The 26,538-nt window shown below is 44.6% G+C and overlaps 1 protein-coding gene and 1 long non-coding RNA gene across 6 annotated transcripts in view; one reads left to right on the forward strand and one right to left on the reverse strand.

Moving 5' to 3' along the window:
• Window positions 1-26,538, forward strand: part of CCDC192 (coiled-coil domain containing 192) — a 285,306-nt gene that overhangs the window by 46,700 nt on the left and 212,068 nt on the right. The window lies entirely within an intron of this gene.
• LOC130455439 (uncharacterized) lies at window positions 5,872-10,620 on the reverse strand. The gene is made up of 2 exons (XR_008913402.1): window positions 6,108-10,620; window positions 5,872-6,015 (listed from the first exon to the last, which is right to left on the reverse strand). It is a non-coding gene; the product is annotated as an uncharacterized LOC130455439 (long non-coding RNA).

A 26,538-nucleotide genomic window follows, 5' to 3' on the forward strand; every position in this document is an offset into this window, starting at 1 on the left:
GACCTGATTCAATTGAATCAAGCCTTGATGAAAATCTAGCCTTAGACACTTCCTAGCTGTATGACCCTGGGCAAGTCACTTCACTTCTATCTGTCTCCATTTCCTCATTAGTTAAATGGGGATGATAATAGTTTTGGGGGAAGCCAACTGTTACAGTGGGTAGAGCACTGGTTCAGAGTCAGCAAGGTCTAGGTTTAAACCCCACCTTAGACATTTACTTAGCTCTGTGACCCTAGGCAAGACAGTTCCTCATCTGTCAAAGGGAGATACACCAGAGGAGGAAATAGCAAAGTGCTCCAGTCTTTGCCAGTCAGACTTCATGGACAAATCCATGGGGTCCTGAAGAGCCAGATACGACTGCATGACTGACCAGCAATAGAGGAGAAGACTACTAATGAAAGGATATTTGCCACCATCATGAGAGAAGAAAGCTAGCTTGAACAATAGGCTTTAAATAGAGAAGGAATGATTTCTCCTTTCTTTAGTCTTGTTAGGGTTCCTGCGACCAGGGCCTCAGTTTACCTTAGAGCATGATAGTTATTATAAGTTAGGGACCAAAGACTTAGGGCTGATGGGTAAAAACCAGAATCCTTTCATCCAGAAGCCCCTCGTCGTGTCACAAAAGCGGATGCTTTGGATATAATGATAGAGAGGGCGGAGGAGTAGGAAATGAGCCCGAGAAGATCACTGGGAGTCAAGGGTGGAGAGCCTCCAGTGGTGGCATCCCGAGTTTTCATTGGTCAGTAGGCAATAAGGAACCAGTGAGGTTTTTGAGTAACAACAACAGCAACAATAATGATAACGATAGGGAGGATATTGTACCATTTTAAGGTCTGTGTTTTTTATGTGTGATTCGCACAACTTTAGGACTTATAAGCTGTAATGAATTGTCCCCATTTTATAGATGAGGAAACGGTGGCTCAGAGAGATGAAGGGACTTGAGCAAGATCCCACGGCTCAGAGGTGTCTGAGGCAAGAATTTAAACTCTGCTTCCAAGTCCAGCATCATGTAGTGGAGGAGGGATATGACCAGAATGCTTTGGGAGTTTTACTCAGGTAATGGTGGAAAAGGAGCCAGAAGTAGAGAGGAGGGTTCAGATATTAGTGTGGTCACAGGGAGTGAGTGTGCTCAAGAGAAAATGAAGGGATTAAGCTTTGGTGGAGCTACACACAAGAGAGCAGTGCTGCCTCAATGGCAGAATCTTAAGACTGTCAGCAGCTAAAGCCCATGGCAGGAAGCTCTATCCAGAGATATCCCTGACCCAGGGGAGCCCACCCAGACACCTAAAAAAAGTCACCCAGGCAACCACACTCCCCAGGGAGTAATGACTTTCCAACAAACAAGTCTCGCTCATTCTCTCACCATAAGCTGGCTGTCTCTGCAATATACATGCAGTTAAAAACATCCCTGCAGAAACAACGTAAGGGGTGTGGCAGGAAAAGAGATTTCCTAGTTATTGCATAGAAGTGAAAATGGAAGCTGTGAAGGGAGATGAGATCACCAAGGAAGAAGACTAAGAAGGGCAAGAACAGAACCCTAATGGTGTGGGAAATGGATGAGGAACCCAAAGAGGGAAGAGAAAGGGAAGAGGAAGGAGAGACGGGGAGAGGGGCAAAAGGAAAGTGGGGGGGGGGAGAGAGAGAGAGAGGAGAGACACAGAGAGAGAGACAGAGAGGGAGGGAGAGGGAGAGACAGAGAGACAGAGAGAGAGGAGAGAGAGAGATGGAGAGAGAGGGAGATGAAAAGAGAGAGAGAGGGAGAGGGAGAGAGAGAGAGACAGAGAGAGAGAGAGAGAGAGAGAGAGAGAGAGAGAGAGAGAGAGAGAGAGAGAGAGAGAGAGAGAGAGAGAGAGAGAGAGAGCGAGGGAGGGAGAGGGAGAGACAGAAAGAGAGAGATGGAGAGAGTGACAGACAGATTGAGACAGAGAGAGAGAGGGAGAGACAGAGAGAGACAGAGAGAGGAAGAGAGAGAGACACAGAGAGGGGAAGAGAGAAAGAGAAAGAGAGAGGGGGAGAGGGAGAGAGATAGAAACAGAGAGAGAGAGAGGGAGACAGAGACAGAGAGACAGAGACAGAGAGACAGAGAAAGAAAGGGAAACCTATAACTATGTGGTATCACAGAAGCCAAGAGGAAAGAGTATATAAAAGAAGTGGCCAGCAGTGCTAAATGTTGCAGGAATATCAAGAGGAATGATTATTTTTTTTTTTAATGGCTATTGGATTCAGTGGGGCAGCTGCGTAGCTCAGTGGATTGAGAACCAGGCCTAGAGATGGGAGGTCCTGGGTTCAAATCTGGTCTCAGACACTTCCCAGCTGTGTGACCCTGGGCAAGTCACTTAACCCCCATTGCCTAGCCCTGACCACTCTTCTGCCTTGGAGTCAATACACAGTATTGTGTATTGGGATGTGCAATGGAATGGCGAGTTCAGGAAAGAAAATTGGATTCAGTGATAGGTTATAAATGACTTAGAAAAGCTTCTTCAGTACAATTCTAGAGGTGGAAGGCATTGAGGTTAAATGGGTTCTGAAATGTGGACCATTCCACAGGGCATTGTTTCTATAATGCACGGGGAGTGAAGAGAAAAGCTGCACATTGGTTCATAATTAAGGGTTAGCAATTTGTAATTTTTTAAAAGATTCGGAGATAATTGAGCATATCTGCAGTCTGAGGGAAAGGAGCCAACAGAGAGGTAGATATTGAAGGAAGAATAAAGGATGGTTTCCTGTCCATTTCTCACCCCCCCCCCCCCCCATCATCAGTCAATAAGATTTTCCGCCCTTTGGATCTGAGGTGGCACTTTCCTTGTGACTACCGTGCCATCTATTTGTTTATGTATTGTAACACACAGGCAGGGATCTTTTACACGCGAGAGGTGTTCTCTTTTTTGTTGACAAATTCTCTCCTTTTCCTGGTCCTTCTCCCACCCAATGAGAAGACAAATATCATCATGCAAAACAAACTTCTGCATTATCCACGCTCCAAAGAAAGAAAGAAAAGGAACAACAGAAAGAAAACGCGCTCCAATCTGCGGCACATATTACTATCGCTCTAGATTATTTTCCTGGTTCTGCTCATTTCACTTTGCACCAGTTCATGCAGGCGTCCCCAGGCTTTATCATCACCTTCACGATTTCTCATAGCATAATAGTATTCCTCACATTTATATATCATGACTCGCTCAGCCCACATGCTCGCCCATGGATGGGCCTCAGTTTCCAATTCTTCACCACCACAAGAAATGCTGCTGGACATATTTCTGTACATCTTTATGCACGGAGAGCCTTTTTCCTGTCCGTCTGTCAGTCCTTAACCTCTCCACACGACTAACGCATCCACTCTTTCTATACTTTTATAGTCTTTCACGTAGAATTCATTTCTTGATGGCATTGTGCTTCTGTCCCTTCATTGCTTATATGTGGCACCTCACAAATAAAAAAAGGATACAAGGAAAGGCCCGCAGACCCCTCGGGGATCCCTCAGAAACCCAGCCGGACATCCTAACGTCCAGGTAGTGAGTGAAACGGGATCCTTTCCCCTCACTGGGCCAGCTGCACAAACTCCCTGCAGACAATTGATATAAAAAAGGATCTTTTGCTTTAAGAGGGGATACAAACTGAGGGTCACAACAAGGGCTCCCTGACGCTAAGGGATCAGCTCATTTCCCACAATCCTCCACGTCCCTCACAAGAGGGAGCCTTCTGGCTTTCCAGCTAACTTAACAGCTCCCTGTTTCTATCTAGGTGTCCCCAACACGGACTAAGCCAACTATCGATGACCCTCAGTGGTTGGTTTAATGTATTTCCCCAAAGCTGTCTCCAAAAACCGGAATGAGTGACCGCCAACAGCTAAGTTCACCCCAAGGCGTCTGACCCCTGAGGTAAAACCTCAGAGCCGATTGACAGGATTTTTAGATAAAGCCTTCTGAGAAGCCCAGCAGGCCTGGCCAGATCTTTCCTAGATCTCCCCAAATCAGATAGAGCACCTCCAGAGAGGAATTAGGGGTTCCTCCTTCTCCACTGTCAGGTGAGGTAGAGGAGCTCCGATACTCACCTTTCCTCCATCATTCCTGGACAGGAAGCTCCCAGCCTCCAACAGGAAGTCACCACTCTAGCAGTTGTCACTTCCAAACTGTTCCTCCCCCACTTTCTACCTGCTAAAATCCTTTGCCTGGAGTTCCTAGAAGGTGCCTTCAAGCCAGCCTTGCACTTCCCTTAAATCTGAATCTCGCTCCATCCTGTTCCTTTACGGAGGAGATGCTTAGATTTCCGTTTTCAGTGACGTCTAGGCGACAAGCCGCCTCCCCTCCAGTGCCTTCTTGTCGTTCTTAATCCGCCCGAGGCCCTTGTGTTGCCCACTCGACACCGGTAGCAGCCCGAGTAGACTGTTTTCATCACAAGATGGGTCGCTGCTTTCATGGCCCCTCGAGGTGATGGAAGAAGCCGCACAGGAAAGGATGCTCTGCAGCTCCCGAGAAAGAACGGCCGACTTAGAGTAGAGAGCAAAGCCTGCTCTTTCTCCTTTTCATTTATTTGTCTTTTTAGGGGGGGGGGGGTTCTCTTACAACAGTGACAACTATGGAAATATGTTTTGTATGTATACATGCATACACCTGACCAAATTGCTTCCCATCTCCAAGAAGTGGGATGGAAGAGAGAGACGGATCTTGTGATTCTGAAAAAAGTATGTTGAAAATTATAATTATGTGGAATTGGAAAAATAAACGATTAAAAAAATGAAATGGAAACATTCCCCCAAAGCAGCCACGAAACTTTCTGAAGGCAATGCAGCTTGCCCTCCCTCTCCTTCCTTGTCAACTCTGAACCCAGTATGTTGCCTGCCTCTGTGGTCTGCTCCAAATGTACATACAAGAAAATACTTTGGTAGGGGATCTGTCAAAAGGCATGTTGTCATCTGGGCCGTAGACATTATTTATCCAAATTCCTTTAAATAATCTCAGAACTGCTGGGAAGCCCCGCTGGGTTTTAGGGCTCCACGCCGGCAGCACAATGTCACCTGGAAGCTACAGTAATTCCCTCCTTAACTGGACTCTTTCTCGGATCTTCTTCATCACAGAAGAGAATTAACAGAGTATTTATTAGGTACCAGGTACTAAGCTACATCTGAGATTCAAGAATAATCCAATCTCTATTTAATCAACCCACCAATAATCAACAAGCATTAATTAAGTGCCTGCTATGTACCAGGCAGTCTGCTGTATGCTCATACAAATAAATGCAAAAAGTCTGTTTTCAAGGAGCTTACCTATCGATGGAGAAAAACAATGTGCAAACATATAGATAGGTTCAGAATAAGATACAAACCGAATAGAAGGAAGGCATTCTTAGAGGGGAAAATTCAATTGTCTGGGGAGACTTCCAATAGGTTTCTATTCTAATGGGGCAGAAAATAATTAAATATGTAAATAACAAACATTAAAACATACAAATAAATGCAAAATAGTTCAATACAAGGCAAGGAGTCAGTGAGTAAGCAGTTGGGAGAATCAGGAAAGGCTCCATTAGTAGATAGGCTTTGAATTGCATCTTGAGGACAGAGGTTTGATGAGGTTGAGGACTGATAAGAAGGCAGTGCATTCCAAGCACAGGGACTGGCAAGTACAAAAACACTTTGGAAATGGGACACGACGTGCCAAATAGAAGGAAGAAAGAGGCCACTTTGTTGGGATTGTAGGGTTTAGGAAGGAGAGACTATGCAATGAATCTGGAAAGACTTTCAAAAGTCAAACTGAGGAGTTTTCATCTTACTCTAGAAGTGAGCGAGCGAGCCATTTAGGCACTGACGGCATTTTTGAAATATTGAAAGTATTTTAGCAGGTTTCTGCAAAAATCTGAACAAGAGTAATAAGGGGCTAAATTTGTCAAACACTTTATTTATTTATTTAATTTGGAATCTTTCCCTGTGGTTACATGGTTCATGCTCTTGCCCTCCTCTTCTCCTTTCCCACCTGCCAGAACTGACGAGCAATCCCACTGGGTTTTGCAAGCATCATTGCTCTGAAATAAGAAGATGTATACATGGCGTATTAGGGCGATATACTATGGTATACTTTGCTTGATGACTGAGAAGAAGTGCCTCAGTTGTTCACCTTACAGGGAAGTTCAATGTAGACCTCTTGACTGGGCTCAGTGCACACAGACTGCCTTATATGTTGATTTTAAAATATCTGTATTAAAATTTGCCTCCAAGTAAATAATAAGAGTGAGCTCAGAATGGCTAGGCTCGCTTAACTGACTGGGCTCTGAGATTTCTCTCAGTCTCAGGCAAAACAGGGTTTCAGGTCTTTTCTCCTTCCAAACGAAATGATCTCAACAGCAGGTATTTCACCGAGTTTCTTCCTGATGTATCCTCCAACTCGGAACAGAAACTCTCAAGATGTTTCAAGAACCTCCCTCAGACCAAGCTTAGTCAGAGAGAAAGGAAAACAGGCAAACTGGAAACCAGCCAGAGTTAACAGCAACAGCTACCGTCTTAAGGTTTCTGTTCTTCAATGTGGAAGAAACCCTCATGAGACTGTTGATGAATGTCTTGTCCTTTTCTTCTCAAACCACGGCTATGAAGAGAGAGACAGATCAACAGCAGTCAAGCTCAGCAACCGCCAGAGCTCGAAACTCGAGCCAGAGCTAAAACTGTCCAGGCAGAGAGAGCTAACCTGTTCAGCCCAGCAGCTAAGCTCAACTGCCAGAGTTCAAACTGTCACATAGAACTCTGGCTCCCCTTCCCCCTTCATTCTAAACCTTGCATACAGTTCTAGCTGCTTAAGCTTCTGAGATCGCCTTGCCAAATCTTAGCTTATCAGAATTCTATCAATCTTAATTCCTAATTTTATTACTATAGTTCAGATCCTATTTCCATATTATTAATATTTGCAAGAGACTGATTATTTAAAGTCAACATCCGCAATAATATCCCCTTCGAACCATGTGATGAATCATGTGCTTTTCTTCTGCATTTCTGCTCCCACAGTTCTTTCTCTTGATGTGGACAGTGTTCTTTCTCACAAGTCCCTCAGAATTGTCTTAGATCATTGCATTGCTACTAGTAAAGAAGTCCATTACATTAGATTGTGCCACAATGTGTACAATGTTCTCCTGGTTCTGCTCCTTTCACTCTGCATCACTTCCTGGAGGTTCTTCCAGTTCACGTGGAATCCCTCCAGTTCATCATTCCTTTGAGCACAAGAGTATTTCATCACCATCAGATACCACAATGTGTTCAGCCATTCCCCAATTGAAGGGCATCCCCTCATTTTCCAATTTTTGGTCACCACAAAGAGCGCAGCTATGAGTAATCTTGTACATGTCTTTTTCCTTATGATCTCTTTGGAGTACAAACCCAGCAGTGCTATGGCTGGATCAAAGGGCAGACAGTCTTTTATCACCCTTTGGGCATAGTTCCAAATTGCCCTCCAGAATCCATTCATGACTCCATCAGCAGTGCATTAATGTCCTGATTTTGCCACATTCCCTCCGATATTTATTACTTTCTTTTGCTGTCATATAAGCCAATCTGCTAGGTGTTAGGTGATATCTCAGAGTTGTTTTGATTTGCATTTCTCTAATTAAGAGGAATTTAGAACATTTTTTTCTTATGCTTAATTGATGGTTTTGATTTCTTTATCTGAAAACTGTCTATTCATATCAATTGCCCATTTATCAATTGGGGAATGACTTGAATTTTTGTATAATTAATTTAGCTGCTGTTACCAGTCTCTTCCACCCTTCCATTGTATTGGTCTTATCTCCCACTCTCCCCACATGCTTCTTTATGAAATATATATTTACCTCATTTTTTTCTCTTTTCCCATTTCTCTTAGTATCATCTTCTTTTTTTACGCCTAATTTTTTAAATATATATTTTTGACATATCATCCTATACAGTTTGTCACCATACCCCCTAAGTATACTTCTTCTGGCTACCCAATGATAATAACAATTTTTAAGAATTACCAATATCATTTTTTTCATATAGCAATACAAGTCATTTGAACTTATCAGATCCCTTAAATTTTTTTCCTTAATTATCTTTTGGTGATTCTATTGTGTTCTGTATTTGGGAATCACATTTTCTGTTCAAGCTTGGTCTTTTCTTCAGGAATGCTTGGAAGTCTTCTATTTTATTAAAAGACCATAGTATCCCCTAGAAGAATATTGTCAATTTTGCTGGGTACTTTGGTTTGTAGATTCTTGGTTGTAGACCCAATTCCCTTGCTTTCCAGAATATCATATTCCATGCCTTCTGATCCTTTAGTGTGGATATATCCAGGTCTTGGATAAATCTGATTGTGACTCCATGATATCTTAATGGTTTCTTTTTAGCAGTTGGTAGTATCTTTCCCTTGGTCTGGAGGTTCTTGAACTTGGCTATAACATTCCTGGGCATTGTCAGTTAGAGATTTATTATAAGAGGTGATCTGTGGATTCTTTCAATATCTGTTTTACCCTCTTGTTCAAGAATATCAGGGCAATTTTCTTGGATAATTTCTTGTAGAATGATATCTAGGCTTTTCTTTGGTCATGATTTTCAGATAGTCCAATAATTCTTAAATTGTCTTTCCTGGATCTATTTTCTAGGTCTGTTGTTTTATCAATGAGATGTTTCATAGTTTCCTCAATTTTTTTGTTCTTTTGGTTTTGTTTTATAGACTCTTGCTGCCTTGTGAATGAAGTCATTTGCTTCTAGTTGTTGGATTCTAATTTTTTTAAAGACTGAATTTCATCCCTGGATTTTTGATCCTCCTTTTCCTTTTGATCTATTTTTCTTTGTAAGTCTTTCTTTGCCTCATTTTTAAGCTGCTCAATTCTGCTATTTAAAACACTATTTTCTTGTTTTAGTTCATGTGCCTCTGTTTCCAAATGACCTATTTTGTTTTTAAATTCTTTCTCCAATTTTCTTCAGCCTTTCTTAATTTTTTGAATTGCATTTTAAGTTCTTCCAAAGCCTAGGTCCAATTTGCTGGAGTTTCTGAGGTTTTTCTTGGTGTTCCTTGGTCTTCCTCTGTTCCATTTGCTCTTTGTCAATTACCTGGATAGAAGTTGTCAATTGTAATTTCTTTTTTCCTTTTCTGTTGTTTAGTTATAATTTTTCCTTCTTTTCTCCTTCTGATTGGCTGCATTCTTGCTCCTCTGTTTATTTACTGCATCTTTGAGTTTGTTTTTATGCTCTGTAGGGGCTTTTTTTTCCTGCTCTGCTGATTAACTGGATTAGACTGATGGAGCTGACCTGTTGTATTAATGAGCCCAGAGACTAGATCTTCCCCAGTTTCCAGCAGAAGCTAAAAGTGTAGGTGAAGGGGTGGAGGCTGAAGGGAGTTACCCTCATCCTCCTCTCTTCCTTCCTGTCAGCCACCTCCCTGCCAGCTGCCTATTCAGAGCTCTGAGCTTTCCACAGTGGTACAAAGGTGCTTTGTCATAGTTGCAGCCTTCACCCTGGGATCACAGTCAGCCAGATTCTTACCATGGGTCTCAGTACAGTAGGTGGAAGAGGTATGTTGGAGATTGAGCTAATCTGCCCTCTGCAGGCTTCTCATATGCAGTATTGATAGACTGGATTAAGCCAATTGAGCTGATCTGCATGGGCCCTGAGGCCAAAACTTCCAGAGTCAGAGGTCCAAGATGGAGGAGTGATGGCTGAAGACTGTGACCAGACTGCCCTCCTCTCTACCCCTGTTCTCCAGCTGCCTTCCTGCCAGTTTTGGTCAGAGCCCTGAGCCTGGAGTAGCTGTGGTACTCCTGGAGTAGCAAGGCACTCCCTCTAGTCTAGAACCCTTACCCTGAGATCCCACTAAGTGCCCGAGTCTCAGCACAGTAGGTAGGGAGGGGTCCTGGGACCTTCCTTTTTTCTTTTCCTTAAACCCCCAAATTCAACCTTCTCTGTGTACCTTTTAAGTTGAATCAAGCAGAAGGTTCCCTGGTTCTGTCCTCTTGTATTTGGTTTTCTGTCCCCCTCAAAGTACTTTGTTTTTGATTGGTGTGGAAGGGTCTTCACAGAGGAATTGACATTTGCTGCTTCTAAGCTGCTATCTTCAAGCTGCTATCTAAATTTAGATGGTCACTGAATCGAGAAGGGTAGGATTAGAAAGATGTGGAGAAATGGCAAGATTAACCTATGGGAGCTAATGATGTTGCCAAGAAAAAGAATGGATAGAGAGCAAAGAGAAGAGAGGCCCAGGACTGAGCTTTTGGGAACACTCACAATTAAGGGGGCAGGAAAGGGATAGCAAGTCTAGAAATGACCCTTAGGAATTCTATAGAAAGGCAGGAGGAGAGTCAGGAGAATGATGTCCCAGGGCAGAGAGGATATTCAGAAGAGGGTGGTCAAGCAATGTCGAACTAAAAAGAAAGCAATATGTTTAGAGGGATGAAGATGAAGAAAATGGTCAGATTTGGACATTAAGAGACTGCTGGTAATTTCGGAAAAACAGTTTCACTTTTTATGAGATCTGAAGCCTAATGGTAAAAGGTTGAGAAGTAAATGAGGAGGAAAAGTAGAAGGAATGCTTTTTGCCCTGGCAGTTGGATCTTGTGCTAGACCTAAAGCTCTAGACGGAGCTAACATAGACAAGCAAAGCTCAGCAGAATGAAAAGCAAAGTTGGGCGCCAGGAGGGAAGAAGCCTGTGCATTTACAGCTCCTCATAGATGCTGTAGGTTCCTGGAGAGAATGGAGCAATATGGCAAGCCTTCTAGATGGAGGAAGATGGCTTCCTGGCTGAGTCCCTGGAGAGTTGAGGTACTTCGCTTCCTAGACAAAAAGTGCCAAGGTCTTGGCAGGGCAGGGAGAGGGAAGGAAGTGGGGCAAGTGGGGTGAGAAAGGGAAGAGAAATGGAGTAAAATAGCTTCAAAGAACAGCAGTCTTGTGAAAGTTCTTTAAGGATGGCCCTTTTGGTAAGGGGGTATCCCCTTGTTTGTGTTTCCCCTGATGTTTATAGTCAGAGAAGGGCTGACTGGTGATCTGGGATGTGCCTACCTCAGTCATTTAAGTTCAATACTGAAACAAAATGAGAAGTTGGTCAATTTTTCAACAAGTAACCAAAGGAGGTTTACTTAAGCTTAGTAGGAGAAAGCTATTTATCAAGGACAGGCTTGGGAAGCCCTCGAGATGATTCCGTTGCAGGTAGTTCCCTCGCCTGAATGCACCAGCCAACCATCGGAGGGATTCTAGAGCTTTTCATGGCTGCTTTGTGCACAGGCAAACCAGAAATGACGTCAGTGGCCCAATCCTTTAGTTCTCCAAGCCAACTGAGACTCAAGGATGGTCTCAACACCTTCTAAGGAAAGATCAAGCTAACTTTCAGGAAGGCAGAGGTTAGACAAGCCAGGCTTCATCCCCTCTATAGGGCTCAGTTCTCTGGTTGGCCAAGCCTGTGACCACCCTTCAGGATCAGGACATTTGTTTTTCGAGGTACCATTAATATGTCTGGTATTATTCTCTGAGAAATTGATGGGTGAATGGCCAGGAGGTAGGTGCAGTTATGAGCTGGGCACGTCCTCGAAGAGGAAGGGGCCAGGCTTTTTAGGACAGAGACAGGGGTGAGGGGGAACATGAAGCACAGGCGTCCTTGATCACCGTAGAGGGCGATGCACACAGAAGGTGCACATCTGTGCTTCTCACAAAGCCAGGGGACATGCCAAGGCTATGCATCTCTCAGACTCCTTTATCAGCCTTGAGGCTGGCTTTCTTTAGCCAGCCCTGCAGGGGTACAAGAATGGGGAATTCCTCACTACTCTTTGACCTGGGATTTCTCTGGAGACTTGGGATGGCCAGGGAGCCCTGTGCCTCCACACCAGAGACCACTTGGTCTAGCCCCCTTGGTTCTACTAGCAGTCCTGCTCCATTCCCTCCCAGTCAGAGGAGATGAGCCGGGCGCTGGGGCCATGTCCTTCAGCAAGGAATCCGAGGGCATGTCCAAGCCCATCCTCGAAAATTGGAGCTCTCCGAATACCCATGTTACAAGTCAAAGAGAGGGAACAGGAAATGCCCTGGTTTTTCATCGGGTGTACAAAACTGATACATGTTTTAACAACGAACGTGCATTTTTAGAGAAACATGAAAGAGAAGAACGCAAAGCCAAACTAACGAGCACAACTGGGGATTTTCGGCTTCAGAAGTTTATCATGCTGACCCTGGGCAAGTCACTTGACCCCCACGGCCCAGACCTCACCAGTCTTGTGCCTTGGAACCAGTACACAGCATTGATTCTAACATGGAAGGTGAAGGTTCAAAAAATGCCTATCCTTAGCCCATGGCCATTTGAGTAAGCTCTAGTGCATTAAGAGCTTATCTTCAGCACATAGTAGCTGCTTTCAATTCTTTTTTTCTTTATGTACTATTTGCCTTGAGAAAAAGAACTCTGTCTATTACTTCTAAAATGTCTGAGTAGCCTTCTGTTCTTCATGACTTTCTTTGTTGGCATCACTATTGCTCACTGCTCTCCTCTCCAATGAAAAACGGAAAGAAAAAATCACTCATAACAAATCAGTACAATCGAGATTAAAAACAAAAAGCAGCAGCAGCTGGGCACCCTTTTCCTGCCTTCAGACTGGAGCTGCCCGGAGCATAGTGTCGGTGCCCCAAAGCGTTTGCTCCTTTTTGTCCCCTGAGTCCAATCGCCGGGGGAGGATAACGGCCTCGGACTCATGGCACACGTCAGAGTTCTTGACCATGTTTCTGTCCCGGCTAGAAATCGGCCCCCTGATTCTGCTCACGCGCCTCCTTTCAGCCTTGACCAAACAGTCTCCTTCCAACAGCACCATTTGCTTGGCCAATCCAGTGGCCCCGGGGATGAGCAGCTCTTGAAATTTTCTTTGGATTTCTTGTTCCTCTTTTAATCTCCCCTGCAGGATCAGGAAGTTGATTTTACTGGGCGCTGCTGCCTCGCCTGTATTGTGCTCTGTCTTAAAGCCTGGCCCTCCATCTATCCGTGCTTGAGTGTGTGTGTGTGTGAGTGTGTGTGTGTGAGTTAGTGTGTGAGTTTAAGTGTGTGAGTGTGTGTGTGTGAGTTAGTGTGTGTGAGAGTATGCGAGTATGTGTGAGTTAGGTGTGTGTGCGAGTGTGCATGTGTGTTAGTGAGTGTGAGAGTGTGTGTTAGTGTGTGAGCGTGTGAGTGTGTGAGTATGTGTGAATTAGAGTGGGTGAGTGAGTGTGTTAGGTGTGAGTGTGCGAGTGTGCATGTGTGAGTTAGTGAGTGAGTGTGAGTGTGTGAGTTAGTGTGTGAGCGTGAGAGTGTGCGAGTATGTGTGAGTTAGAGTGGGTGAGTGAGTGTGAGTTAGGTGTGAGTGCAAGTGTGCATGTGTGAGTTAGTGAGTGAGTGTGAGAGTGTGTGAGTTAGTGTGTGTGAGAGTATGCGAGTATGTGTGAGTTAGGTGTGTATGTGTGAGTGTGTGTGTGTGAGTGTGTGTGAGAGTGAGTGTGTGTGAGTGAGTGTGTGTAGACCCCTTTTCAGGTCATCTCCACCAGGGAATTCCTAGACTGTCCTTCTATTGCCCTTTGACAGAGCGGCTCCGAGGCCTGGTCGGCGGGAGGCGCCTGCCTGCCCACCTGCCCGCCCGCCTGCCTGCCTGCCTCTCCCGGCTTGGGGTTCTGGTTGGGGTCTCTCCTGACGAGGTTCCTCGTTGACTCCAGACCTCACCCGCTTCCCGCTTCCCGCTTCCCGCTTCCCGCTTCCCGCCTCCCCGGAGGACCCCGTCGCTGAGGCGCTGGGAGCCCAGGGAGGGGCGCTTGGCCTCGGCGCGGGCCGGCTCTTCTCTGGGCTTGTTTTGCGGAGTCCCAGGATGGGGTTAAGTCTGTCTAGGTGCCGGGCTCGGGTTGCTGGGCAGGAAGAGAAGGCCGCCGCCCCCGCCCGAGGCTTTTCTCCCCGGGAGAGTCCGCAGAGACAATGGAGCTCGGGTGAAGCTGGGGGGGGGGGGGGGCGGCGGAGGAGGCCGCCAGCGGCAGCCGCGCGAAGGGAGTTTCTCACAGGGGACTTTCTCTTGGGAACTTGAACAACTGGGCTAATATTTACCCTCCTGGTCCCGGCACTTCCGTGTGCGCGCCGCCGCGGAGTTTAGACACGAAACAAAGCCGGGGCCACGACCAAACCGCAGCCGCAGGCTAAGGCCCCGGAAAGACAAAGGCGTCTTCACTCCCGGCTCCCCCGGAAAGAGGAGACCAGAGCCCCCGGCCGGGGACCCCGCCTTTGGGGCCTCCCAGGCTGCTGGACGGCCGGCAGCAGGGTTGGATGTGCACTGTTAGGTGCGAGCTTTCCGGCAGCCCCTCCCTACAAGGGCTGGGTGCAGTACCGGAGCGCGTGGGCAAAAGAGGGACGCCAACTAAAGGAGGAGCTCTGAGCGAGGCCCGAGAAGGCCTTGAAGGCCTCACCCTGGGAAAGCAGGGGAGGGGGGGGCTCTCCCTTTGCCCCAGAGCGCTTCCACGCCATCTCTCAGCACTGTCCGTGTGGCCGGGCTGGACACAACGCTCCTCTCTTACTTCACAAGACCCAGAACTGGGGTCAGCATCCCATTTACCACCCCAGAAACCAGAGCTAAAGCAAGCCCGGAGCCTCCGGAAAAAGCTGAGCCCTCCTCAGGAGCCTAACGAGCCCTCTCATGGCAAGATTGGGGCAGGAGGCAGGAAAGAACTGCGGTGTGTCGCGAGGCTGCCCATTCATCGAAGCTCAAGAGAAGGCCGATGCCCAGCTGCAGCGCTGCCTCGGGGGCTGGAAAGGCGGAGCCGACTGGGGCAGCAGACTTGGCCAGGCTGGAGCTTGGTCTAGATGGTTCGAACATGGGCTCCTTGGGGTGGGGGGTGGGAGGGTCACTTCTTCCTCCGCTTCTTAACTAGGGAACGTGAAGGCCAATTAAGCAAGTGTTCGAGTCCCCCGAGGGCCCACTGAGCACCTTCTCAAGCAGCAGGAAAGGACGGTCTTGGCGCCCTTCCTCATTCCGGGTCAGGCAAGCCTCCGCCAACTTGCCTGGCACTAATTGTGATCGAGGGCACGATGGAGTCAGCACGGCCTCCGGAGGCTTGGCTCAGGACAGTAGGACGAGGCCTGCGGAGCCTTCACGTGTGGCCTGGTCCTTCCCCACGCCCTGTGGCCACGTGCAGACTCCTTAAGCCTAGTTTGGAATTCCAAGACAGAGTCCCGGCCGAGCTCTGGGCAACCACACACACACACACTTAGATACACACACATACATGCACATATATGTACATATATATATTAAACCGTAGTTGGCAGCCTTCTCCAACAACCAGACCGCCATGGAGCGAGGGCTGACGTGCTGTGGACAAGCTCTCTCCAAGTGTTGGCCTTCATGCCGGGCACACACACACCTCCTTGGAGTGAATGAGAAGCCACACAAAATAAGGCCACCCGAGAAGCTGCCCAGAAAAATGACGATCCAGGCTGTGCTGTCATCGAAGATGGGCCCTGCAGCCTGCCACACTGTTACGGAACTCAAAACTTCCTTTTTCCTGCACCTGCCGAGAGCAAACTCGTTGGCTTTAAGTTCCTGGCTGGGTGCTAGGAAAGGAGGCTCCTTCTGCTAAGAAACGTGGGAAGACGGTCCTGCTACACTTACAGGTTTGCGTAGGCTACAGTGACCACAACATCGATGGACTTTGGCCATTCAATTCATTTCCCCCAGGGCTCGTTCTTGTTTTTAGGTGACAGTCTGTGCTTTATATTGCGGTATGTATGCACACGCAGTACTGGGGATGCTGCAGGTAGTTTCTTTAGAAATCCAGGCCCAAGATGTCCTCTTATTTTTTCTGCTTTGGAGTTGGTTCCCCGACCTTAAGTCTAGAATAAATGAATAGGTCTATTTAAAAAGATTTTTTTGGTATCTTTTTTTTTTTTGGTCAGGTGCTTCCCCCACTTCCCCTTCCAGAAAACCATCCTTTTTAACAAAGGACTTTTCTCAAAGAAAAAAGAAGAGAAAACAAATTCAGTGAAGCAATGAATGAAATGAAAACTTAATGAAAGGAGACACCCGTGACAGAGCCAAGGTTTCCTATTTTCCCTCAAAAAAGATTCCTTTTACCTAGAAGGCAATAAAGTGGTCCCTGGGACTCGGGACTTCTGCCTCCTTGGATGCAGTTTCCTGGTTACAAAAGTATCTAAAGGTTCTATCCATATAAAGTCAGAAACTTTGACCATCTCTGCCTCTCCTGCACTCCTCGAATCCTGCACATATTTGTCAGATTTCTGAAGACTGGGTGCCTCCCAAACCTATTTCCATATGGAAGTCTTGAGAAGCCAAGTGTTATTGCTTCCCTGGCGAAAAGCCAAATCTCTCTCTAAAAGGCGCACACCTAAAAACCGTGTTCAATACTTGCAAGCATTTCATTTCTTCCCGACATCGTGCGTACTTAAACTCTTCCGGTGCCAGCACTTGGCGTGCCTCTGACGGTCCCCATCTCTTAGGAGAAGTTGGGGCAGGCGTCTTCCTCTAGCTCTTTGGAGCTCCATTTAATTGCAGTTTTACAAAATTCAATGTTGATTGTTTTATCTATTTAAATGATCATCATTTACTGTGAATGGAGCTCTTGTGGCTCTGCTCCCTTCACGAAGTCTTCCATATAGATGCCTCTGTATGCAAATGCACCCTTTCTTCTAGCACAGTAATATTTAGTTACACACGTACATGCATACACAGCAGAGCTTCCTTGGCTAATCCCAATCAATGAGTAACTTTGTTTAAGTTCTTTACTGCCACCAAAAATGCTGCTATAAATATTTGGTATATTTAGAACCTGTGGGGGAGTCAGTGGCCTGCTGAGGGCTTATTCCTAGTAGTAGAAATCTCGAGTTAAGGAGTCTGGAAGTTTGAGTCACTTTATTTATAGGGTACCAAATGGATTTCAGGAATTGCTACACTGATTCACAGCTCCACCAACCTGAAGTATGCGCCCGTTTTTCCAAATCCCTCCCTCAACACAAAGTCGTTTCAACTCTTGTCATCTTTGCTCGTTCTCTGCATGGAAAGTGAAACTTCAGGTTTGGTTTTGGGTTTGCACTTTGCACTTTTCTAATACTTTTTCGGAGCACACTTTGATTTGATGGCTAATAGTTTGCAATTCTTTTGAGCACTGTTTGTCTTCTCTTTTGACCACTTGCCAATTGGAGAATGGCTTTATAAGTGTATACAGTTCTGAGGGTTTTTATGCATTTTGGATGCAAATATCCCGCCCCCCCCCCCAACCACTTCTCAACTTACCTTGGATGCATTCATTTTGTTTGTTAAAAAGTTTTTTCCATTTCAATGATCTATTTCATATTGAGAATGGCCTCGATCCCTTACGTGGCTGACGATGCATCTTCTACTTCAAATGATGAACGATTTTTGGCCTGCCTTTTGGTATAACATTCAATCTGTTAATTAACTTTATCCATTGTAAAATGTTTCTGAAAAGAGTCCTTTCACCTACCATTAACTCAGAGGTGCTTTTAGATATCTAAATATGGCTAGTTTATTAGGGCAAGGGTAGAATATTTCCCCGGTGCTGTAAGCCTAGCAAAATGATCTATATCCATTATAATGTATTCAGTTGTGGAGACATAACTCTCATGGGGTGGGCAGAGCTTTGTCCTAGGACACTGCTCTAAGGGTTCTAAGGGTTCCTTCCCAGGAGGGTATACGTGCCTTCTATTAAAGTGCTTGCATCCAAGGTGAAATTAAAACGACCAGTTATGCTTCTTCTCAAACCAGAGTATTTGTCTCCAGTCTTGTAGCATACCAGGCCTATTAGCATCTTGAAAGTATGATTGGTGTATTGATATTGTAGTCTGTGTGTTCATATTGATCATGGTCATGTGACTGCTTGATTATTGATTTTCCAAATCTTCAGTCTAAAGGACAAGAGAATTCCTGAGCAGGACATTATTGGCCACAGGGTCCTCGCTCCCACCTTGTTAGACCACATTCCTTACCCAGTCACAAGTTTGATGAACCTCCTCCTCCTTGATTACGTGATTGTCAATTGAGCCACTGTCACATGTTCATTAGCTAGCTCCCACTCCACATTCCTAAACTCTCCAAAAAAAGTTTGAGGGCACGTGTAGAGCTCTCTCAATCCCATCAGAGGGGCAGGCACGATGGAGTCCATGTTTTTGAACTCCTTGTCTCTGAGTCTTTATTCCTTTGTCTCTCTCTCTTCATCTCTCTCTCTCTCTCCCTTTCTCTCTCTGTCTCTCAGTCTGTCTCTGTCTCTCTCTCTCTCTGCCTCTCTCTGTCTCTCTCTGTCTGATTCTCTCTGTCTCTCATCCTCTCTGTCTCTCTGTCTGTCTCTGTCTCTGTCTCTCTGACTCTGTCTCTGTCTCTGTCTCTGATTCTCTCTGTCTCTCATCCTCTCTCTCTCTCTGCCTCTCTCTGTCTTTGTCTCTGTCTCTCTCTGTCTCTGTCTCTGTCTCTCTCTTATCCATTCTCCCTCATTTTCCAATCTCCTTCTCAGGTGTCCACCCATGAAAATATTGATATATAGCTGCAGTTTACGCATCAATGTGTTGTGTTCCAAACGTTCACTTCTAAGCTATTTGGACATCTGAATATCGATTTTTCCCGTGGCAAGTTTTTGCCTGAGCCCGTCGAACCTAACATGACTAGCACATAATACTGAACCCTGCTAAAAGGTATAGCGAGCCGAACTACTTTATGTTTGTGTTATGCAATTTATTTTTATTGAACACATATTCATCTTTGCCAACTACATATCAGGTGTGAATAAGTGCAGGGGATACAAAGATAAAAACAACCCTTTTCCTGCCTTCCAGGAGCTGACATTTATTGAGGGGGGAACCATAACGAGCAATTGGACTTGTATTAAAGAGTAGCTGGGTTCACATCCCACCTCAGGTACTCAGCCACGTCATTTGGGGTATGCTATTGTTGGCCTCTTTGAGCCTTAGTTCCTTCATCTCTAGAATGAGGAAAGCCCTTGCCTTGGGCTTGGGAGAATCAAACGGGATCCAATACTTTCTAAAGCGATGGGCTATCTACATGCTTACTATGGGGTAATGAGCCCAGAATTTCAGCTTGAGGCTCAAGGAGCACATTTCCTCCCCCTGGCTTATGGGAAGAGTGACTCACCCTCCTGACAACCAGGCAGTGGAAGCAGGGACTTCTGTAACCAAAAGCCATGACCTGGGTGGTAAAAATAGTCCAGGAAAGAACAATACTTGCAGGAATCCGGCTGCAGAAGCTGTAGGGGCATGGCCACTCGCCAATAGAAACTCCTACCCAGCTGGTAGAAAGAGAGAATGAAGCAGTAATTTCTCAGCCATGGGCTGGCTTCCCAGGTACTCCCCGTTTTCTTTCACATGCTAGTCTGGCTTCCTTCTCCTCTGTCCTAACCCTAACCCTAAACATAAAGACATTCTTACAGAAGGGAAATACGTGCCTAATAATGATACACACAATCCTCTGCCAAAGGGTGAGGTCATGAGCAGCCAGGAGTCGGGGCAGGATCCAGAGAGAATCACAAAAGGGCCCCAAAGGAGCAGGGAGGGAGGCTGTTGGACCTGCAGGGAGCCCTGACATGGGAGAGCCCGGAGAAGGGCACCTGCCTAGCCCAAGCCATTTGTGGGGAGGCAGGGCAGAGCAACAGCAGCAGAGTAAGGGTCAGTCCAACCCACGAAACAACAAGGAAATGACTAACGTGGGGTGTTGAGAAGAGTGGCCAACCCATTGTGAACCTCTGTGGACACCCTTGACAATAAGACACACCATGAGAAACAAAGGCAGCTAGGCCTGCCTCAGTGTGCCCCTACCTCAGGAGCAGAGAAGTACTTCAAAGCATAGATAATTTGGGGGGGACCATAGAAAAATAAGGAAAACCCTGACCTGAGAGAGTTCCTTTAGTAACAGGTAACAGGTAATAAGTAACTTCAGTAACAGTAACTTAGTGACAGGGAAGACCAAAATATGAACCCAGAAGGGAACAGCAATGCGAAAAAAGAAAAAATATGAAGTCTTAAAGGGTAAAAAGATGTGAAGCCCCAAAAGGAACCCCTGGAAGAACTTAAAAAGAAATTTAAACATATTTGAGAGAAAAACTCAATAGCTGGGAAAAAAGTCATTTGAACTTATCAACTCCCTAAAAACTAAAATAGGCCAAAAGGAAAGGGAGGCCCAGAAATACAAAATGACCATTAGTTAACTTGATTAAAAAAAGAAAGAAGAAAACCAACTTTCCATGATCAAAAATGAAAAAAGGGAAACCACAACCAATAAAGAAGGAATGAAAGTAATTATTGGAAATTTCTTTGCCTAACTATATGCTAATAAATTCGATAATCTAAGTGCAATAGATGACTGCTTATAAAAATATAAAGTGCCTTGATTAACAAAAGAGGAGATCCTGAAGTCATTGTAATACAATTTTACGAATTAACACTAAATATTCTGAATCAGGCTTAGCTCAAGATTACAACACAATGAAATGTTTGTGGATCATGATATTCAATTAAAATGGACTCCTAATAGGCTTAAAAAAGACAATTTTCTAAACCCCAAACCTTGCTCTCCTTGACTGCCATATCCTTTAAGGCACCATCAGTAACCTCAGGACCTCCCATAGACCAGGCATGTTAGTTAGACTGCCGTCCTCCACACTGATAGAATCCTGAGCACATTTTCCTTGCTTGCTTCCTTAAAAGGACACGATTCCAGCCCACGTCAAACAGGTGCTGTTTCTGCCATGCCATTGCTTTTGTTTATTTAAGTCATAGTGATCACATACTCCTGCCACCTTGTACATTCTATGATTTTTCAGACGGTGGTATTCCATGCTTTGTCGAATATTCGTATTAATAAGATGGAAAGAATCATTGACTGAAAGCCACATTTTCCCAAATGCAAGTCGCCCATTTTTTTCTTCTTATTCAATTACAGACCAAGTTCACTGTGTGTTTGCAATGCCTATTTAGAAAATATGTGGATGGGCAACCTTAACAATCTGCCCCTCTTAGTGCTTGTCACAGTCCAGAAAAGGTTCTCTTTTCAGAGAAACTATTCATGAGAGACGACTCACTAATTTTTTAAAACCTGCATAATTTTTTCAAATGTATTTTTCATTTTCCTCCATTTTGCACAAAAGTAATTGACTATCTATATACGTTTACTTCATTTTGAAGTAACCTCAAAGGCTATCTAGATCACCCTAATGCAAATAGCAATAATACGGAAATAGATCTTGGCCAATGACACATGTAAAACCCAGTGGCATTGCACGTGAGCTTATGGGAATGGGGTACGGGGAGGGGAGGGAAAGAACATGAATCTTGTAACCATGGAAAATATTCTAAATTAACTCATTAAGTTAAAATTTTCCCCAAAATAAAAAAGGCTATCTAGTCAAAACCATCCATTTTATAGTCAAGGAAGTAGGCTTAAAAAAGTTAAATGATTTGTCTAAGTTCATAGAAAGGCAAGATTGTATTTAGTTCTTTATAAATTTTTCTATAACTTCTTCCAATCTAACAGACTTTGGCACATAAGCTACAATTATGTTCATTGTGTTCTTTTATTAGATATTTATTTTAATTTAAAAATATTTTTCAATGTTTCCATGATTCATTTTCTTTCCCTCCTCTCTTCCAGAGCCAACAAGCAATTCCCCTGGGTTGTACAATTGTTATCACTTGATATCTATTTCCATATTATTCATTTTTGCAGTAGAGGAACCTTTAAAAACTAAAACCGCATATAAACAAGTGATGTCATGGTTTTCCTGTACATTTCTACTACCACAGTTCTTTCTCTTGAAGTGGATAACGTTCTTTTTCATAAGTCCCTTGGGACTGTCCTGCATCACTGCATTTTTATTAGTAGTAAAATCTATTACATTAGATTTTTCCACAATGTTTCACTTTCAGTGTATAATGTTCTCTTGGTTCTGCTCATTTTATTCTACATCAGTTCATGTAGAAATCCTCCAATTCATCATTTCTTACAGTACAATAGTATTCCATTACCATCATTTACTACAATTTTTTTCAGCCATTCCCCAATCCAGGGACGCTCCCTTCTTTTCCAATTTTTTGCTACCACAAAAAGTGTGGTTAAAAATATTTTTGTACAACCCTTTTTTATCATCTCTTTGGGATACAAATCTAGTAGTAGTATTACTGGATCAAAGGGCAAACACTATTTTAAAAACATTTGGGAATAATTCCAAATTGCCTTCCAGACTGGTTGGATAAGTCACAACGCCACCAACAATGCATCAGTATCCCAATTTTGCCACATCTCCTCCAACATTTATTATTTTCCTTTACTGTTTCTTTTTAATTTAAGTTAATTTTAAAAGTCAATTTAGAACATTATTCCTTGGTTACAAGAATTATATTATTTCCCTCCCTCCCCTGCCCCAACCCTTCCCACAACCAATGTGCAATTTCATTGGGTATTACATGTGACATTGATCAGAACCTATTTCCATGTTGTTGGTGTTTGCATTAGGATGTTCATTTAGAGTCTACATCTCCAACCATATACCCCTCAACCCATGTAATCAAGCAGTTGTTTTTCTTCTGGGTTTCTACTCCCACAGTTACTGGCAGCAGTTCTTGGCGTCCACCTGTACATAGTGCAAATGAGAAACTGAACATGAAAAAGGTTTTAAAATGGTATTTATAAAGGAAAAAGATAGAGTGAGCGAGTCTGTGGCTGTTACCTGTGAAACAGAGATGGAGCCAAGCCTTTGCTGTGACCTTAACGTGTCTCGATAGGCAAAGGAGGGGTCTGTGGACTGCAGAGGATTTCCAGTTCTTCCTTGCTCAGGAGCTGGTTAGTTTCTAGAACTCCAAAGACCGGGTCAGGAGCCACTGCAGAATAGGGAAGTCTTTGTGTGGAATGAAGCTCCTCGGTTCTCTGCAGCATGATCACGTGGCAGCTCTGCTCAGCCATTTTCAGTAAAGTCGGACTCTTGGTGACCTCATTTGGGGTTTTCTTGGCAAAAATGCTGGCCTGGCCTTGGCCGCAGTTACTTTAATTTGTTTTTGAGTAAGGACACAAGAGATCCTATCTTGGAGCCTGGAGAAGTTGGCAGGATAAAAGAATAGCCTGGAGGACACAGGCGTAATCTCATCTAAGTTAAGGTGAAAGAGGGCACCTCAAGGGAAAAGATATTCCTCATTTGGTGGAATTTTGTGATTCACTGCTCAAGGGTCCTCGAATTGAAAGGGAACTGGGATGTCCTCTAATCTAAACCCCCTTATTTTATAGACAGGGAAACTGAGGTCCCTGAAGTTGAAGTGACCTGCTTACATTCCCTTAGTTAAGTAACAGTCTCAGTCTTCTTACACTAAACTCCAAATATTTCCATTGTTTTATGCTACCTCCCAGTGCTTAGAGTCAGTACGAGCAGGCTGCAGCATACTCTAGTATAAGCCACACTGAAACTTGACATTACTATACGAACTTCATTAACCAGGATCTCAATTATGTGTAGGCATCCATTGGACTCAGGTTAATAGATGTTTGTTTTTCCTTCAGGTCTTCTGGTTCAAAGAATTTCTGTGGCCCTCCTATTCCACCCCTCTTTCCATAAAGGCTCCTCCTCTCATTGGTGACTGGAGGGCGAGGTCAAGGAGACTGGTCTGGAGGCCGCCCAGTGGTCTATGGAGCGAAGGGAGGGTCAGAGATGGCGTCACGTGTTGCCTTCTCTTCTTTTTCTCAGGCTTCCTTGCTGCTTCAGCTTCCCTGGCTTGACTGACTCCTTGGAGAATACTAAGAGTAAGAGTATAGTCTAGGCGGTGGATGAAGAACGACTACCTAACCTTTTACTAAGCTTATTGTTGGTTCTGCCTTTGATTTATTTACAAGCTGTAAGGACCGGTGCAGGAGAAGAAAAGGGAATTTTGCCTGAGGGGCTTGAGTGTGAAGAATGTCCGTTGGAGAGCAAAGCATGCTGGGAGAGAAGAAAAGACCTGTGAAGGGTCCAGATGGACCTTGACCGAGCAGGATGGAAGGTCGTGCTGAGGACCTCACCAGGAGCCGGAAGGAGACACATCGGCTTCAAGGTTCAAGTTTCTTCTGCAAAAGTTATCGCCAGCCCGAGACCTCAAACAGCATCGCTCCAGAGGATCAGGACCAGCGAGACCTCATCCAAAGACTGCAGCAGTACTTCAGTGCAGCCAGAGGTCTGAATGGCCACTCTCGTGTGTATGATGCACGTGCTCTCTTCGTGTATGGCTCATGCGTGGTCTCTGTCTGTGCCCATTCTTTTCCTTGATAATGTGGTTATTTGTAGGCAGTGTGCCCGAAATTTAGGTGGAAGGGAGATCTTCTGGTGTGGCTTTTTAATATGCTAATTCAGCATTTCCTGAAATGCTAAATATTGCTAGTTACAATCACTCTTTTAGAGACCTATTCATTGCCATCACTGCCATTTTGTACCAGTGATTCGAAGCTCTCTAAAGCATTTATCAGATTACATATACTTAGCTTGAAAGCTCCATGGGGACAAACACTTGTCTCCTCTAACCTGGGTGGTTACCATTGAACTCAACGGAATGAGTGAACAGCCCCAGGCCTCCCTCAGGCACAGACCAAGGTTGGAGCAGCCCAGAATTGTCCAACTTCATGCAGGTATTTAGGGATTGCTAAGAGGGGAACATACGATAAATGGTTGATAAATGGCGAGCCATCATTACTGTGTGTGGGCTATGAATTGAACCAAAAGGGCTTTGGGTTCAGAACATCAAATGTACCGTTCACTAAACGTGATTCTACTTCATGTAGGTGTGATAGAGATCTGAGAGAGAGACGTTTTTGCAGGACTGCAGATCTGGCTCTGAAATGCAAAAACCCAGGATTCCAATGGAAGGTCCAATGAAAGCTGATGGGGGAGGGGCTTTGGGACTTAGTCACTGGCTTTCCGGCTCTGGGTAGTTGGAGTTCAGGGAGGGGCTTTTGTGTCTCTGTGTCTGGGACTGGAAGTCATACTTTTCCCTGGAGGCTTTTGGCTGACCATACTAAGAAGAGAAACTGGGCTTTTGAACTTAGTCTCAGTCTCTCTGGCTCTGAGCAGTTGGAGTTGACCAGGAGGCTTTTTGGTTTCTGGGTCTCTGACTGGGGGACACACATTTACTCTCTGGAGTTTGAAGTTGGCTGAGAGACTTTTGTGAGGCAAACTTGGCTTTTGGACTCTGGTGGGGCTGACTTGGTTACTTGAAGTTCTCTGACTTCGGACAGTTGGAATTGATAAGAAAGAGAAACCTAACTGAAGAAGAAGAAAGAAGATCTTGAAAAGCCATTGTCCTCCATCTCTCTCTCTCAGAGTCACAGTTTGTAACTGGAATATTCCCTCAAACCTTTCTAAAATCATTAATTTAGATTAGGGACTTCCTCATCCCCCTTACCTCAGCTTCCCATCCTGTTATCCCAATAAACCCCTTATCTGAGAAAGAAACTTAGAGTATTTTTTAATTCACTCAGGGGGAAGGGAAAATTAGGAGAAGGGTGGCAGGAGGAAGAGTGAGAGAGGAAGGAGGTTAGGAAATAGATCAGCCATCGTTAGGGATCAATAGGCAGACCCCAGAATAAATCCCAGGGCAGTCCCTTATAAGCAGTGTCCCTTGTGCACCAGTATCCCCCAGCAGCATTTCTGTCCTCCATTACCAATAAGCAGCCTCAGGTTCCCTCAGCAGTTTCAGGTCCCTGTAGCAGCCTCTCTAGCCACAGCCATTGTGAAGAAACAGGTTCACCTCAGTTCATCCTCTCAAATTCAACAAGTAACAGTTTCCAGTCAGTTTACATCTTTATTACATACACAGTATGGTGTTTTCCAGCATGGGACAGCTTAAAAGACCCTTTTTGTCACCAAAGAGTCCTATCTGTGGAAGTGGTGGTCCCTACAGGTCTATGTAGGAGTGAAGGGAGTGAAAGATCTCTGGGTGGTGCATCCGAAGACTTCATTTCAAATCTTGGCTTTGCGTCTTGCTGCTCATATAACTTTGCACAAACCATTTATTTCTCTTTTCTGGGCCCCATTTTTCCTCATTTCTAAAACTATGGGATTGGACTAGATGACCTTTAAGGACCAACTTCCCTTTCTTGACTATCTATTATTCCCAATTAGATTTTGGCTTCTTTCATTGAGTTTTCCAAAAGGGAGTTAAACTTCTCTTTAAAAAAAAAGAGCCAATTTTTTTCCCCCAAGAATGAAGACTCATTTGCATATCTCTGGTGGAAACTACTAATTTCATGAATAGATCCCTGTTCACTTTTTTCTTTGGGGAGATATTTGTTACTAAATTATATGAAGGTTTTACTTACATGAAATTCAAAACCCACCTCATGACAGAAAATGGCTCTTCAAAAAAGAGTGATATCTAAAACCTCTGGAATCATGAAGTCTCAATGTAGTATCCTTGAGAGTGCTAACCAGAATATCTTGCTACCTACTCTGTTGCCTCTTTTTAATGCCAGAGACAATAATTGAATTAGGCAACATTCCTTGATATTTCCTGAACTGACAACTAAGATTTGAAAAAAAAATTAAACCGTCAAAAAAGATGGAAGAAATGTAGAATACAACC

Source organism: Monodelphis domestica, chromosome 7, assembly GCF_027887165.1.
Source record: "Monodelphis domestica isolate mMonDom1 chromosome 7, mMonDom1.pri, whole genome shotgun sequence".
In the NCBI taxonomy this organism is placed as follows: Eukaryota; Metazoa; Chordata; class Mammalia; order Didelphimorphia; family Didelphidae; genus Monodelphis; species Monodelphis domestica.